The sequence below is a fragment of the Triticum dicoccoides genome, chromosome 3B (assembly GCF_002162155.2).
Source record: "Triticum dicoccoides isolate Atlit2015 ecotype Zavitan chromosome 3B, WEW_v2.0, whole genome shotgun sequence".
NCBI classification, from domain to species: Eukaryota; Viridiplantae; Streptophyta; class Magnoliopsida; order Poales; family Poaceae; genus Triticum; species Triticum dicoccoides.
The window spans coordinates 796,919,246-796,936,905 of record NC_041385.1 but is presented as its reverse complement, the minus strand read 5'-3'; the positions used below and the strand labels follow the sequence as shown (position 1 = coordinate 796,936,905).

General features: G+C 48.2%; 1 pseudogene; it reads right to left on the bottom strand.

The window, feature by feature from the left end:
• Nucleotides 1-14,794: 14,794 nt before the first annotated feature.
• Nucleotides 14,795-16,448, bottom strand: LOC119282307 (annotated as a pseudogene).
• Nucleotides 16,449-17,660: the final 1,212 nt, after the last annotated feature.

The window sequence follows — 17,660 nt, the reverse complement described above, 5'->3', positions numbered from 1 at the left end:
AAGTTACTAGATGATATTTGCTCACCCCTTCTTCATCCTGCCGAAACATCCTTATCTTTTCTCAACTCTGATAGGGAGCTCATAAAAACATAACATATAAAGAGGTAAACTACTCGAGCAGGAGTTAGTTAATACAAGCATGCTCCCATAACAATATCCCAATCTATTTTCAAACTTGTTCTCCACCTTCTTCCAATCCCCGTTTCTCAATCTCATCTCATTCACAGGCATGCCCATGTATGTAATAGGCATCTCTCCAACTTTACAAGCGGAAATATCACTATAAAGCTTACCCCTTTCCTTAGCATCCTCAAAACGGAACACCTCGCTCTTTTGAAAATTAATTTTCAACCCCGACATTTGTTCAAACACATAAAGTATAAACTTCAAATTTTTGTGCTTTCTAAATCATCATCTAACAACAAAGTCGCATCATCCACATATTGAAGGAGATTAACCCCTGCCCCCCTTTCAATAACATCCAACATCACACCATTTGATTAAACATTCCTTGTTAACATTGTTCATTATAATTGGTAGAGCCTCGACAGTTAAGTCAAACAACAAGGGAGACGTGGGATCCCTTTGCATTAACCCTTTAGAAGCAGGGAAGTAAGGCTCAAAACTATTATTTACTCTAAAATTCTCTTTTCCCCACTCATAATGCTCACCATCGAGTCATACCACTTAGTAGGAAACCTTTTCAATTGCAACATTTGATATGCAACACGCCATTTTATTTTATCACACACCTTTTCAAAATCTACTTTAAAAAGCATAGCATATGGCTTACCATGATGAACAGAGTTCAAGGTTTCATGCAACACTAAAACTTCTTCCATAATATTCCTATTTTCTAGCAAAGTTGTATTTGTAGGGAAAATCACTGTTCCAACCACATTAGCAATTATACTAATTAGTAATTTTTGTTTAAAAAATAATGCTTGCATTGAGAAGTCAAATAGGTCTAAAGTTCTGAATTGTATTAGCACCCTTCATCTTGGTAATCAAATAAATCAATCCATAATTGAGCATCTTAATTTGCAGAGCGTCAGTGTAAGTGTTCGATATGCAATGCATACACGTATTTGCTCTTCCTCTGTGTGACGCAAGGCCTTTTCACTTTGCTTTCAGAAAGGCATCAACTGGCTGACCTTTGGCTAGGATCGGGCCCAGACGTCTGACTGGGACACACGCTTGTTTTTGGATCTTGCATCTTGATCATTTCCTTCGCCTCTTCGCCCCATGACTCCCTAGCATCTCCACCGTGCGTAGTGCGGTTACGACGTTGAGCTTGTCGTAGTAGTGCTAGTCTTTTCCAGCACAGGTGGCCCTGTTGTAATGCAGGCAATTGAACTTGCAACTGCGGTGTCATTCCTTCGCATCCGTTGTGCGAAGTCGCTTCCTTGTCAACCCCACTCAACAGTCCTTGAAGCATCGACGGTGTCTCCTTGAAGAATCAATTGTCATAATTTGCAACAACTACTACTCTGGTGTCGTGCACCAATGATGTGCTCACAGCCCAAGAACTAGTAGTGGTTGTCTTGCACCGATACCCACAAACGGACCATAGACCCTACTCAATAAGTGGAACCCATTAGCTGTCTACTCTTCTGTTGGGCAGTAAGGGTCGGAGAAGGGCACTCACTCCTTCGTAAAATTAGCATTTTTAAGCTTAAGATCAAAGAGTCAGGTGGGAAAAGTTGAGAGTTTGTAGCTGGATTCCTCGAAACCACAAGATTCCTTAAAATGGGAATCCAACTTTGTAACTTCTTGTGTTGAGAGTTTGAGAAGAGGTGCACTTTGGAGAAGGTGAAAATCGCCATTTCACCTTTTAGCTAGGTATCGTGAAAAATGATGCATGACAAGATCATGCAACACCCAATCATCGTCTTCGCCACACTTCACAGCATCCCCCGCGTGCAACTTGGCAACGATGGTCGAGGGTTGTAGCAGTTGGACAATGATTGTGCATCGGTGGTTCAAGGGGTTGTTGACCGCGTGAAGAAACACTTGGAGTGGTAGTGGCCTAGCGGCGTTTGGCAACAGTGGATGTCATCGTGCGGGGGAGGGGAAAGGGGAGGGGAGGAGAAAGACAAGAAATAAAGATATGAAACCACACACGGTACTTTGGGGGATGGATGAGGTCGAGACACGTGTGGGTCCACGAATATGAGGGATGAGGAGGGGATCGACGCGAGCGTAATTTCAGCCGGCTAGGTTTAGTAGTTTCCTTTTTTTCGCCTTTCAACTAGATTGATAACTGCATTCATCAGAGTAGAACATGTACTTCCATCGGCCTAATCAGACCCTGCACATAGACTCTAGCAACGTCAAACCCTATTTGTTCCTTACAACATGTGTCCCGCCGGTGTCGCTTAGCTAATGATATTCATCGACTTCTAGATCAACATGTGTCGGTCTGATATTTGTATGGTAATGAAAATTATGAGATGGTTAAAATTAGACTATAAAGCGTGGGAATATGAGGAAACATCTCATTTAGTGAATGTAGAGAAATGTCTATTTAGTGAATGATAGTAGTTGTGACAAGACTGTGATATCACTGTTGTCAACAAGTATATTGCTGAAGGGTGTGTCTAGGTTAGGTCTCAATCAACTGAGACTTAACCAAGTCCTAGTCAAGTGACATAACATATAATAAAAAAGAAAAAATAATTAAAAAGAAAAATTTACATGGATCTTCATGTAATATCTCACGTCATTGACAGACATAACAAATCTCGGTTGACTTAGATTTACTAAGATCTCACGAATATACAGGTACCATTATTATTTTTTGGGCATCATTTATAGATAGAATTTTTTTAGAGGAAATTATTTATGGGAGTACGTAGAACTCATCTAAATGAGATATAATTTGTTTTAGGGTAAAGCAAAGCTTTATAGATTAACGGTGGACGGGCATGTCGCCCGAAACACAAACAGCCACTGAGGGCGGTACAATAGAGTCCCAGCTAGCACTATCATTTGGCAAGCAATTACGACCAACCTTAGCTAATTCGTGTGCTACAGAGTTTGCACTACGACGGCATACACTAATAGAGTGGTGAGAGAACCACATCTTCAGCTGGAACTTGGTATCTTCAATAATAGCCGCATGAGGAGATGAATCCACCTTGATGAAGTCAAGTGCCTCGGACAGGAGCGTTGAGTCTGTTTCGAAGATCACCCGGAGCGCACCAACCTCGGCTGCCATAGAGACGGCCTCAGACATGGCAGTAGCTTCCGCAGCAAAAGGGTTGGCGACATTTTCCCTCCGTCCCGCACGGGCCAGCATCACCTCCCCTGCATCATCCCGTATCACTACGCCCCATGTTACAAAGGATTCGCCCGGGGTGAAGGCTCCATCTAAATTGATTTTGACCCTATCTTGCTCCGGGGGCTGCCATTTGTCATCTGGTTTGTGTTTGGCCTTTGCACCAAAGAGTTGCAGATACTCCTGTGTGTTGCTGAGCACACGCCGGGCTACCTCACTTACAGGGACTGGTAGTTCGCCCTCTCTTACCTTGTTCCTATGGTTCCACCAGTGCCACCAGAGTGTGAGAATCTGTACTCTTTCCCTTTCATCTAACGTCCACAGGAAGTCCTGCATTGCATGCACTGATGTGATTTGTTCAAGCTCCATTCTGGTGTTTTCCAAACTCATGGCTCGCCAGGCCTTCTTGACCTCTTTGCATTTGACGAAGAGATGCGCGCCATCCTCATCTGCAAGGCCACACAAGAGACACTTCGTGGAATCAAGTTTAACTCCCCTCCGGACAAGATTTGTCCGCAGCGCAAGAGACTCATGTTTGATCCTCCATGTGAACATTTGGATCTTGCGTGGAGTTGGAAGTTTCCAAATCCTCTTCCAGGACATACCATCGCATCGGTCCAGGTTGCTGCCCGCCGTGGTGCTGTTGCTAGCGCCATCGCCACGTCCTTGTTTCTCCAGTTCGACCTGCAGTTTATAGGCATTCCGGACTGAATGTTGGCCCTTACTGTCAAAATGCCAAGCCATGAAATCCTCAACACCTTCTCGAAGCAGGATCTGTAAGATATGGCGTGCGTCGTCCGGCCAAAACAATGCATTAACAAGTTCTTCATCCCATGCACCTGTGACCGGACTGATGAGCTCGCTGACCTGTGTAAGCAGGCTCTGTCCTCGTGGGGTGATGACCTGCCGCGACCAGGCTCTAGGAATCCATGGATCGGTCCATATCTTCACCATTGATCCTGTTGGGGAACGTTGCAGAAAATTAAAATTTTTCCTATAGTTTCACCAAGATCCATCTATGAGTTCATCTAAGCAACGAGTCATGGGAGATGCATCTACATACCACTTTGTAGATCGCGAGTGGAAGCATTCAAAAGAATGGGGTTGAAGTAGTCGTTCTCGTCGTGATCCTATCACCGGAGATCCTAGCGCCGAACGGACGGCACCTCCACGTTAAACACACGTACGGAGCGGATGACGTCTCCTCCTTCTTGATCCAGCAAGGGGAAAGGAGAGGTTGATGATAATGGCTCCAGCAGCAACACAACGGCGTGGTGGTGGTGGAACAGCAGCACTCCGGCAGGGCTTCGCCAAGCACGTGACGGGGGAGGAAGAGGTGTAGCAGGGGGAGGGAGGCGCCAGAACTTCAGGGTGCGGCTGCCCGCCCCTCCCTTTATAGAGGCCCCCAGGGGGGGCGCCGGCCCTGGGAGATCCAATCTCCCAAGGGGGCGGCGGCCAAGGGGGGTGGAGTACCCCCCAAGGCAAGTGGGGCGCCCCCCACCCTAGGGTTTCAACCCTAGGCGCAGGGGTGGGCCAAGGGGGGCGCACCAGCCCACTATGGGCTGGTTCCCCTCCCCACTTCAGCCCTTGGGGCCCTCCGGGATGGGTGGCCCCACCCAGTGGACCCCCGAGACCCTTTCGATGGTCCCGGTACAATACCGGGTGACCCCGAAACTTTCCCGATGGCCGAAATATCACTTCCTATATATAATTCTTCACCTCCGGACCATTCCGGAACTCCTCGTGACATCCGAGATCTCATCCGGGACTCCGAACAACATTCGGTATGCTGCATACTCATATTCATACAACCCTAGCGTCACCGAACCTTAAGTGTGTAGACCCTACGGGTTCGGGAGACACGTAGACATGACCGAGACGGCTCTCGAGCAATAACCAACAGTGGGATCTGGATACCCATGTTGGCTCCCACATGCTCCTCGATGATCTCATCGGATGAACCACGATGTCGAGGATTCGAACAACCCCGTATACAATTCCCTTTGTCAATCGGTACGTTACATGCCCGAGACTCGATCGTCGGTATCCCAATACCTCGTTCAGTCTCATTACCGGCAAGTCACTTTACTCGTACCGTAATGCATGATCCCGTGACCAAACACTTGGTCACTTTGAGCTCATTATGATGATGCATTACCGAGTGGGCCCAGAGATACCTCTCCGTCATACGGAGTGACAAATCCCAGTCTCGATCCGTGTCAACCCAACAGACACTTTCGGAGATACCTGTAGTGCACCTTTATAGTCACCCAGTTACGTTGTGACGTTTGGTACACCCAAAGCACTCTTACGGTATCCGGGAGTTACACGATCTCATGGTCTAAGGAAGAGATACTTGACATTGAAAAAGCTCTAGCAAAACGAACTACACGATCTTGTGCTATGCTTAGGATTGGGTCTTGTCCATCACATCATTCTCCTAATGATGTGATCCCGTTGTCAATGACATCTAATGCCCATAGTCAGGAAACCATGACTATCTGTTGACCAACGAGCTAGTCAACTAGAGGCTCACTAGGGACATGTTATGGTCTATGTATTCACACGTGTATTACGATTTCCGGATAATACAGTTATAGCATGAATAAAAGACAATTATCATGAACAAGGAAGTATAATAATAACCCTTTTATTATTGCCTCTAGGGCATATTTCCAACAGTCTCCCACTTGCACTAGAGTCAATAATCTAGTTACATTGTGATGAATCGAACACCCATAGAGTTCTGGTGTTGATCATGTTTTGCTCGCGAGAGAGGTTTAGTCAACGGATCTGCGATATTCAGATCCGTATGTACTTTGCAAATATCTATGTCTCCATCTTGAACATTTTCACGGATGGAGTTGAAACGACGCTTGATGTGCCTGGTCTTCTTGTGAAACCTGGGCTCCTTGGCAAGGGCAATAGCTCCAGTGTTGTCACAAAAAAGTTTGATCGGCCCCGACGCATTGGGTATGACTCCTAGGTCGGTGATGAACTCCTTCACCCAAATAGCTTCATGCGCTGCCTCCGAGGCTGCCATGTACTCCGCTTCACATGTAGATCCCGCCACGACGCTCTGCTTGCAGCTGCACCAGCTTACTGCTCCACCATTCAACATATACACGTATCCAGTTTGTGACTTAGAGTCATCCAGATCTGTGTCGAAGCTAGCGTCAACGTAACCTTTTACGGCGAGCTCTTCGTCACCTCCATAAACGAGAAACATGTCCTTTGTCCTTTTCAGGTACTTCAGGATATTCTTGACCGCTGTCCAGTGTTCCTTGCCGGGATTACTTTGGTACCTTCCTACCAAACTTACGGCAAGGTTTACATCAGGTCTGGTACACAGCATGGCATACATAATAGATCCTATGGCTGAAGCATAGGGGATGACACTCATCTCTTCTTTATCTTTTGCCGTGGTCGGGCATTGAGCCGAGCTCAATCTCACACCTTGCAATACAGGCAAGAACCCCTTCTTGGACTGATCCATTTTGAACTTCTTCAAAATCTTATCAAGGTATGTGCTTTGTGAAAGACCTATGAGGCGTCTGATCTATCTCTATAGATCTTGATGCCTAATATATAAGCAGCTTCTCCAAGGTCCTTCATAGAAAAACACTTATTCAAGTAGGCCTTAATGCTGTCCAAAAGTTCTATATCATTTCCCATCAAGAGTATGTCATCTACATATAATATGAGAAATGCCACAGAGCTCCCACTCACTTTCTTATAAACGCAGGCTTCTCCATAAGTCTGCATAAACCCAAACGCTTTGATCATCTCATCAAAGCGAATGTTCCAACTCTGAGATGCTTGCACCAGCCCATAAATGGATCGCTGGAGCTTGCATACTTTGTTAGCGTTCTTAGGATCGACAAAACCTTCCGGCTGCATCATATACAGTTCTTCCTTAAGATGTCCGTTAAGGAATGCCGTTTTGACGTCCATCTGCCATATCTCATAATCATAGTATGCGGCAATTGCTAACATGATTCGGACGGACTTCAGCTTCGCTACGGGAGAGAATGTCTCGTCGTAGTCAATCCCTTGAACTTGTCGATAACCCTTAGCGACAAGTCGAGCTTTATAGACGGTAATATTACCATCCGCGTCCGTCTTCTTCTTAAAGATCCATTTGTTTTCTATCGCTCACCGTTCATCGGGCAAGTCTGTCAAAGTCCATACTTTGTTTTCATACATGGATTCTATCTTGGATTTCATGGCTTCAAGCCATTTGTTGGAATCTGGGCCCGCCATTGCTTCTTCATAGTTCGAAGGTTCACCGTTGTCTAACAACATGATTTCCAGGACAGGGTTGCCGTACCACTCTGGTGCGGAACGTGTCCTTGTGGACCTACGAAGTTCAGTAGCAACTTGATCCGAAGTACCTTGATCATCATCATTATTTTCCTCTTCAGTTGGTGTAGGCATCACATGAACATCTTCGTGAGCTACACTACTATCCCGTTCAAGAGGTAGTACTTCATCGAGTTCTACTTTCCTCCCACTTACTTCTTTCGAGAGAAACTCTTTTTCCAGAAAGGATCCGTTCTTGGCAACAAAGATCTTGCCCTCGGATCTTAAGTAGAAGGTATACCCAATGGTTTCTTTAGGGTATCCTATGAAGACGCATTTTCCCGACTTGGGTTCAAGCTTTTCAGGTTGAAGTTTCTTGACATAAGCATCGCATCCCCAAACTTTTAGAAACGATAGCTTAGGTTTCTTCCCAAACCATAATTCATATGGTGTTGTCTCAACGGATTTAGACGGTGCCCTATTTAAAGTGAATGTAGCTGTCTCTAGAGCGTATCCCCAAAATGATAGCGGTAAATCGGTAAGAGACATCATAGACCGCACCATATCCAATAGAGTGCGATTACGACGTTCGGACACACCGTTACGCTAAGGTGTTCAAGGCGGCGTGAGTTGTGAAACGATTCCACATTTCCTTAAGTGTGTACCAAATTCGTGACTTAAGTATTCTCCTCCACGATCTGATCGTAGGAATTTTATCTTTCGGTCACGTTGATTCTCTGCCTCATTCTGAAATTCCTTGAACTTTTCAAAGGTCTCAGACTTGTGTTTCATTAAGTAGACATACCCATATCTACTCAAGTCATCAGTGAGAGTGAGAACATAATGATATCCTCCGCGAGCCTCAACGCTCATTGGACCGCACACATCGGTATGCATGATTTCCAATAAGTTGGTTGCTTGCTCCATTGTTCCGGAGAACGGAGTCTTGGTCATCTTGCCCATGAGGGATGGTTCACATGTGTCAAATGATTCATAATCGAGAGACTCCAAAAGTCCATCAGCATGGAGCTTCTTCATGCGCTTGACACCAATGTGACCAAGGCGGCAGTGCCACAAGTATGTGGGACTATCGTTATCATCTTTACATCTTTTGGTATTCACACTATGAATATGTGTAATATTACGTCCGAGATTCATTAAGAATAAACCATTGACCATCGGGGCATGACCATAAAACATATCTCTCATATAAATAGAACAGCCATTATTCTCGGATTTAAATGAGTAGCCATCTCGTATCAAACGAGATCCAGATACAATGTTCATGCTCAAACTTGGCACTAAATAACAATTATTGAGGTTCATAACTAATCCCGTAGGTAAATGTAGAGGTAGCGTGCCGACGGCGATCACATCGACCTTGGAACCATTCCCAACGCGCATCGTCACCTCGTCCTTCGCCAGTCTCCGTTTATTCCGCAGCTCCTGCTGTGAGTTACAAATATGAGCAACGGCACCGGTATCAAATACCCAGGAGTTACAACGAGTACTGGTAAGGTACACATCAATTACATGTATATCAAATATACCTTTAGTGTTGCCGGCCTTCTTATCCGCTAAGTATTTGGGGCAGTTTCGCTTCCAGTGACCCTTCCCCTTGCAATAAAAGCACACAGTTTCAGGCTTGGGTCCATTCTTTGACTTCTTCTCGGCAACTGGCTTACCGGCGCGGCAACATCTTTGCCGTCCTTCTTGAAGTTCTTCTTACCCTTGCCCTTCTTGAACTTAGTGGTCTTATTGACCATCAACACTTGATGTTCTTTCTTGATTTCAACCTCTGCTGACTTCAGCATTGAAAATACTTCAGGAATGGTCTTCACCATCCCCTGCATATTGTAGTTCATCACAAAGCTCTTGTAGCTTGGTGGGAGCGACTGAAGGATTCTGTCAATGACCGCCTCATCCGGGAGGTTAATGTCCAGCTGGGACAGGCGGTTGTGCAACCCAGACATTTTGAGTATATGCTCACTGACAGAACTATTTTCCTCCATCTTACAACTATAGAACTTGTCGGAGACTTCATATCTCTCGACCCGGGCATGAGCTTGGAAAACTAGTTTCAGCTCCTCGAACATCTCATATGCTCCGTGTTGCTCAAAACGCTTTTGGAGCCCCGCTTCTAAGCTGTAAAGCATGCCGCACTGAATGAGGGAGTAATCATCAGCGCGAGACTGCCAAGCGTTCATAATGTCTTGGTTCTCTGGGACGGGAGCGTCACCTAGCGGTCATTCTAGGACATATTGTTTCCTGGCAGCTATGAGGATGATCCTCAGGTTCCGGACCCAGTCCGTATAATTGCTGCCATCATCTTTCAGCTTGGTTTTCTCTAGGAACACGTTGAAGTTCATGTTGACATGAACGGCGGCCATTTGATCTACAAGACATATTTGCAAAGGTTTTTAGACTAAGTTCATGATAATTAAGTTCATCTAATCAAATTATTGTAATGAACTCCCACTCAGATTAGACATCCCTCTAGTCATCTAAGTGTTACACAATCCGAGTCGACTAGGCCGTGTCCGATCATCACGTGAGACGGACTAGTCATCATCGGTGAACATCTCCATGTTGATCGTATCTTCTATACGACTCGTGTTCGACCTTTCGGTCTCTGTGTTCCGAGGCCATGTCTGTACATGCTAGGCTCGTCAAGTTAACCCTAAGTGCTCTGCATGTGTATATCTGTCTTACACCCATTGTATGTGAACGTAAGGATCTATCACACCCGATCATCACGTGGTTCTTCGAAACGACGAACTTTAGCAATGGTGCATAGTTAGGGGGAACACTTTCTTGAAATTATTATAAGGGATCATCTTATTTACTACCGCCGTTCTAAGTAAACAAGATGCATACAACATAATAAACATCACATGCAATTATATAGTAGTGACATGATATGGCCAATATCATATAGCTCCTTTGATCTCCATCTTCGGGGCTTCATGATCATCTTCGTCACCGGCATGACACCATGATCTCCATCATCATGATCTCCATCATTGTGTCTTCATGAAGTTGTCACGCCAACGACTACTTCTACTTCTATGGCTAACGCGTTTAGCAATAAAGTAAAGTAATTTACATGGCGTTCTTCAATGACATGCAGGTCATACAAAAAATAAAGACAACTCCTATGGCTCCTGCCGGTTGTCATACTCATCGACATGCAAGTCGTGATTCCTATTACAAGAACATGATCTCATACATCACAATATATCATTCATCATTCATCACAACTTCTGGCCATATCACATCACATGACAATTGCTGCAAAAACAAGTTAGACGTCCTCTAATTGTTGTTGCATCTTTTACGTGGCTGCAATTGGGTTCTAGCAAGAACGTTTTCTTACCTACGAATAACCACAACGTGATTTTGTCAAATTCTATTTACCCTTCATAAGGACCCTTTTCATCGAATCCGCTCCAACTAAAGTGGGAGAGACAGACACCCGCCAGCCACCTTATGCAACTAGTGCATGTCAGTCGGTGGAACCGGTCTCACGTAAGCGTACGTGTAAGGTTGGTCCGGGCCGCTTCATCCCACAATACCGCTGAAGCAAGATAAGACTAGTAGCGGCAAGCAAGTTGACAAGATCTACGCCCACAACAAAATTGTGTTCTACTCGTGCAATAGAGAACTACGCATAGACCCAGCTCTTGATGCCACTGTTGGGGAACTTTGCAGAAAATTAAAATTTTTCCTACGGTTTCACCAAGATCCATCTATGAGTTCATCTAAGCAACGAGTCATGGGAGATGCATCTACATACCACTTTGTAGATCGCGAGCGGAAGTGTTCAAAAGAACGGGGTTGAAGTAGTCGTTCTCGTCGTGATCCTATCACCGGAGATCCTAGCGCCGAACGGACGGCACCTCCGCGTTCAACACACGTACGGAGCGGATGACGTCTCCTGCTTCTTGATCCAGCAAGGGGAAAGGAGAGGTTGATGATGATGGCTCCAGCAGCAGCACAACGGCGTGGTGGTGGTGGAACAGCAGCACTCCGACAGGGCTTCGCCAAGCACGTGACGGAGGAGGAAGAGGTGTAGCAGGGGGAGGGAGGCGCCAGAACTTCAGGGTGCGGCTGCCCCCTCCCTCTATATAGGCCCCCAGGGGGGGCGCCGGCCCTGGGAGATCCAATCTCCCAAGGGGGCGGCGGCCAAGGGGGGTGGAGTACCCCCCAAGGCAAGTGGGGCGCCCCCCCCCACCCTAGGGTTTCAACCCTAGGCGCAGGGGTGGGCCAAGGGGGGCGCACCAGCCAACTATGGGCTGGTTCCCCTCCCCACTTCAGCCCTTGGGGCCCTCCGGGATGGGTGGCCCCACCCGGTGGACCCCCGAGACCCTTTCGGTGGTCCCGGTACAATACCGGGTGACCCTGAAACTTTCCCGATGGCCGAAATATCACTTCCTATATATAATTCTTCACCTCCGGACCATTCCGGAACTCCTCGTGACGTCCGGGATCTCATCCGGGACACCGAACAACATTCGGTATGCTGCATACTCATATTCATACAACCCTAGCGTCACCGAACCTTAAGTGTGTAGACCCTACGGGTTCGGGAGACACGTAGACATGACCGAGACGACTCTCGGGCAATAACCAACAGCGGGATCTGGATACCCATGTTGGCTCCCACATGCTCCTCGATGATCTCATCGGATGAACCACGACGTCGAGGATTCGAACAACCCCTTATACAATTCCCTTTGTCAATCGGTACGTTACATGCCCGAGACTCGATCGTCGGTATCCCAATACCTCGTTCAGTCTCGTTACCGGCAAGTCACTTTACTCGTACCGTAATGCATGATCCCGTGACCAAACACTTGGTCACTTTGAGCTCATTATGATGATGCATTACCGAGTGGGCCTAGAGATACCTCTCCGTCATACGGAGTGACAAATCCCAGTCTCGATCCGTGTCAACCCAACAGACACTTTCGGAGATACCTGTAGTGCACCTTTATAGTCACCCAGTTACGTTGTGACGTTTGGTACACCCAAAGAACTCTTACGGTATCCGGGAGTTACACGATCTCATGGTCTAAGGAAGAGATACTTGACATTGAAAAAGCTCTAGCAAAACGAACTACACGATCTTGTGCTATGCTTAGGATTGGGTCTTGTCCATCACATCATTCTCCTAATGATGTGATCCCGTTGTCAATGACATCTAATGTCCATAGTCAGGAAACCATGACTATCTGTTGACCAACGAGCTAGTCAACTAGAGGCTTACTAGGGACATGTTATGGTCTATGTATTCACACGTGTATTACGATTTCCGGATAATACAGTTATAGCATGAATAAAAGACAATTATCATGAATAAGGAAATATAATAATAACCCTTTTATTATTGCCTCTAGGGCATATTTCCAACAGATCCAACCCCTATTCTCCAAATGTAACCCTTTTTAACTAGGTCAAGGCCCTTCAATATGCTTCTCCAGGTGTAAGAAATCCCATCTCTCGGCACCGCCTCCATGATACTATAGTGCGGGAAGTAGCGCGCTTTCAGGATTCTGCAACAGAGGCTGTCGGGGTTTTGGAGGAGGCGCCACCCTTGTCTGGACAACATGGCGATGTTAAAATTGTGCATGTCCCGAAAACCCAGCCCTCCCATTGCTTTTGGTCTCGTCAGAGTCTCCTAGCTTAACGAGTGCATTGTATTCTCCTTGTCCTGATGGCTCCATCAAAATTTCCCAAGTAACGTGTTCAGTTCCTGGCAGAAGGTTTTCGTGAGATCGAAGCATGACATGGCGAAGGTCGGGATGGCCTGACCCACTGCCTTAACTAGCGTTTCTTTCCCACTTTTTGCCAAGAGTCTTTCCTGCCAGCCATGGACACGCCCGCACAAGCATTTTTTGATATATGCAAACGTGCGTCGTCGAGAGCGACCAACATGTACAGGCAGTCCCAAGTAGCGATCATTCCAATCCTCACTCATGATCTGCACTCTGTCTTCACCTGTTGTTTGGTGTGCTCATCCGTGTTGGGGGAGAACATGATGGCAGACTTCTCCGTATTGATGCACTGTCCAGAACAGTTCTCATAGAGCTCAAGAATGTCATGGAGAGCAGTGGCTTCCTCCTGCCTGGCCTTTAGCAGAATCACCGAATCATCGGCGAACAATAGGTGTGACACGCTAGGCGCAGTTTGGCAGATTTTCACTCCACTAATACGTCCATGTTCCTCTGCATCATGCAACAATGCAGACAAGCCCTCGGCAATTTGACCTTATCTCTACCTCTCTACCTAATAATAAAGTGCGGTGGGTTTTCGTCGTCCGTCACCCCTATTTGCAAAAAGCCCCTACAATTTGTTGAAATCAACCCGCAGTCCATCTATAAGTCAAAACGAACCGTTTTTTAACTTTTTTAGAAAACCCCCTGAGATTTCAGGTAATCAACCCGTCGTCCATATTTAAGTCATACGGATCGTTTTTTGTATTTTAACATAAAACCCCCTAACCTTTCGGTTAATCAATCCGCAGTTTATCTAAAACAAAATTATCCATATCTTTTAAACCGTAACTCCGATTTAACATATTATATATGAAATTTGATTAGAAAAATGTGTAGAATCTAAATATGCTGTTACTTTTAGCTGTTAAATATTTCTAAACTATTAATTTGGGTGCAAACTTAATCTATAGTGCACGGTCCGTTTTTCTTTCGCACCGGCGGCGATCCAAATTGCAAATAAACACACATTAAAACCAGATTGAGTGGGAAAAAACATTGATAACCACGCATACACAACTCTGAAAAACCTCGCGGGAAAAAACAACACTTTTCTCATCTTATTCTGAGTGATTGTGTGCGTGCGAGCGCGCGCGTGTGTGTGTGTGAGAGAGAGACGACTTAGGACTGACCACATTCAAATGCATTTTCGTTGTGTGAGCAGTGAGACCACCGTCGAGAACACAAATGTGATGCCATTTTAAATAAAGAACGTCTACCTATCAGGGTCTTGAGTCGTGGTCATTGGGTTAAGAGCGTGTATTTTTTCTGTCCCGTTGCAATGCACGGGCTCTTTTGCTAGTTCACTTTAAAAATAACAACAGATACAACCCACGTCAGCACACACACATCTTATAGCATCACATCCAATGGCTATAAGAGATGAATGAGATCAAATTATATCTCATCTGGATGAGTTCTAGCAAAACTGATTATTTATAGATATTTATTCGAAGCAGTCATAAGCCTGTTAAGATGGAGACAAAGAGCGAGCACACAGCCTAACTTTGTTACTATGAATCAGCTGTTCATCACCTGCCTCCTCTTAATCCTGGCCTTGAAGCCGTTCTTCATGTGGAGAATGATGGAGATCTTGGGCTCCACGACGTGCCCCGGCATGGCCTCCACCTCGAAGTTCCTCACCACGGCGGCCGCCACGGTCTTGAGCTGCACGAAGGCCATGTCCTTACCCAGGCAGGTCCGCGGCCCGGCGTTGAAGGAGGCGAACCTGTACGACGGCACGTACCGCGGCTTGCCGTCCTCCCCGATCCACCGCTCCGGCAGGAACTCCCGGCAGTCCTTGCCCCACACGGCCTCCATCCTCCCCATCGCGTACAGCGACACAAGGACCTTGTCCCCTGGCCTCACCTCGTGCCCGCTCGGCAGCGCCTCGGCGGCGACCACGCCCTTGTGCTCCATCGGCACCGGCGGGTACAGCCGAAGCGACTCGCACAGGGCCGCGTGCAGGTACACCAGCCGGCCGAGCTCGTCCGGGTCGTAGGTCACCATGCCGTCCAGGGTGGTGGTGACGGTGGTCTTGATGGTGTCGAGCTCTGCGAGGATCTTGTCCACCACTCGCGGGTTCCTGGTGAGGTGGTAGAAGAACCAGGACAGCGCCGAGCCGGTCGTGTCGCGGCCGGCGAGCATGAGGTTCATGGTCGTGTCCCGGAGGAAGGCGTCGACGACCGCGCCGGCATCATCGTCGTCGTCTTTGTCATCGTCGATGTAGGAGGAGAGCAAGTCCGCCGAGTCCTCGATCCCGCCTCTGGCCTTCACCACCTCCCGCCGCTTTGCGATCGTGTCGCCGATGAACCGGTCGATGTCGCGCCAGGCCACCGTCATCTTCCGCTCATACCCAACCCCAAGCCGCCGGACCAGCTTCCACCACGACAGCGGGAGCACGCTGCGGACGAGGAGCACGTCCATGGCGTCGTCGATGGCGCGCGCGAACGGCACCTCGGGGAAGCCGACGGCCAGGCAGCCCGGGTCGAGGCCGAAGACCAGCGTGGTCGTGGTGTCGAACGTGAGCCTGAGGAACACGTCCTGCAGGTCGCATTCGCCGGCGCCGGCTCCGGCGACGCGGGCGAGCAGCGGGAGCATGTCGCGCTCGACCTTGCGGCGGGTGCAGCGGGACACGAATGCCCGGAACCGGGGCCCGGACATGAGCAGCTGCGCCTTGGCCCGCTGGCGGCGCCAGGAGTCGCGATGCCGCCGCCGAGGATATCCATGATCTCCACGAACTCGGGGCCCTTGGGGTAGTTGGGGAAGTTGGAGGTGAAGACGTGGCGGACGTTGGCCGGGTCGGCGGTAAGGAAGAGCTGCATGCCCGAGCGCGGCGGGCCGGCGAGGCGGAAGCTAAGCGAGCTGGCGGCGAGGACGGAGGTGACCCAGTCGTGGAGGCGCGGGAGGTTGGCAAGCAGCGGCGGGAGCATGCCCACGAGGGGCCAGTCCAGCGGGAGCGCCGGGTTCTTGCGCTTAGACCTGCCGTAGAAGCAGTAGAACAAGACGAAGCAGAGGAAGCAAAGCGAGAGCTCGAGGTAGGAGACGGTCGCCATTGCTGCGCCATGGCACGGTCACCTGCTCGGAGAGGACCGAATTGGTGGAGGGGGAGGAGCGTGCCAACCGCCAATGGTGATATAGGCTGTGCCGAGTGCCGACAGCATCCATGTAGCGCGATGGAGTGGACTATGGCGCGACGGGCGGAACATCGTCCACGTCGCCCAGATCGCTCACACGGTACGGTGTACGTACCATAGTATACCTTCGAATTGAATACGGTCAATGATAAGAAATGATAAGAAAGCCAGAAAGAAAAACTCACGCACAGCTACAATACTAGGCCAACCTAGTACTGCCACGCCATAGCGGAGACGGAACCACGACTCGCACCGGGCGAGAAATAGCCCTGCCATCAAACGGTGTGGCATCGTCAACATATTAACATTGGAACTAAGCGAACCAACATGTTGTGTGGTATCCCTAGCCCATTAGGAAGTGTATGCGCGTGTATATGAGGATAGGAGATGGCTCTAATGTGAACATCTGGACTGATCCGTGGATTCCGAGGCCATGATCCCGGAGAGTCATCACTCCAAGAGGGGCAAGCATCCTGTCCTGGGTGGAAGAACGCATTTGTCCGATCACTGGTGGATGGGATGAGAGGCTCGTCAAGGAAACTTTCTGCATGGACGATGCTCGAATTATTCTGCAGATACCTCTACGGGAAGGAGTGGATGATTTTATTGCCTGACATTTTGACAGTAAGGGGAACCACTCTGTCAAGAGTGCATACAAACTACACATGGAATTGCGCAATCAGATAAGCACACCAGGCTCAAGCTCGTCCGGCGTCGGTCGGCTAGAGGAAAGTTCAAACCAGTCCTGGAAGCGCATATGGGAGCTACCGTGCCCAGGGGCGGAGCTACAGTGTTGGGCCGGGGTCAATTGACCCCGATGACCCTGGCCCAAACCCAGTTATATATATATACAGCCCACACAGAAGAATGGTGCAGTGAATCTTTTTTGACCCCGGTCCAGAAAGGACCCCTCTCGTAGCAGCCCAAAACTGCTGCACGCAGGCCCATTGCCACTTCAGAGTTTGCATCTATCTCCACTACCTGATCGATCCGCCCCTGAAAAAACTTCCTATCGATTAGATCGCTTTCGCTCGTTCTCACGTCACGCGTGCCGTCGATCAGGCCCGTGTTGCCCTTCTTTCTTTCTTCACGTCTCGCCCGACGGTCCCTGTGTTCGCCTGAAGCGCCGCCGCCCGCCGCCGCCGGCCGCTGCTCCCAATCTCCACT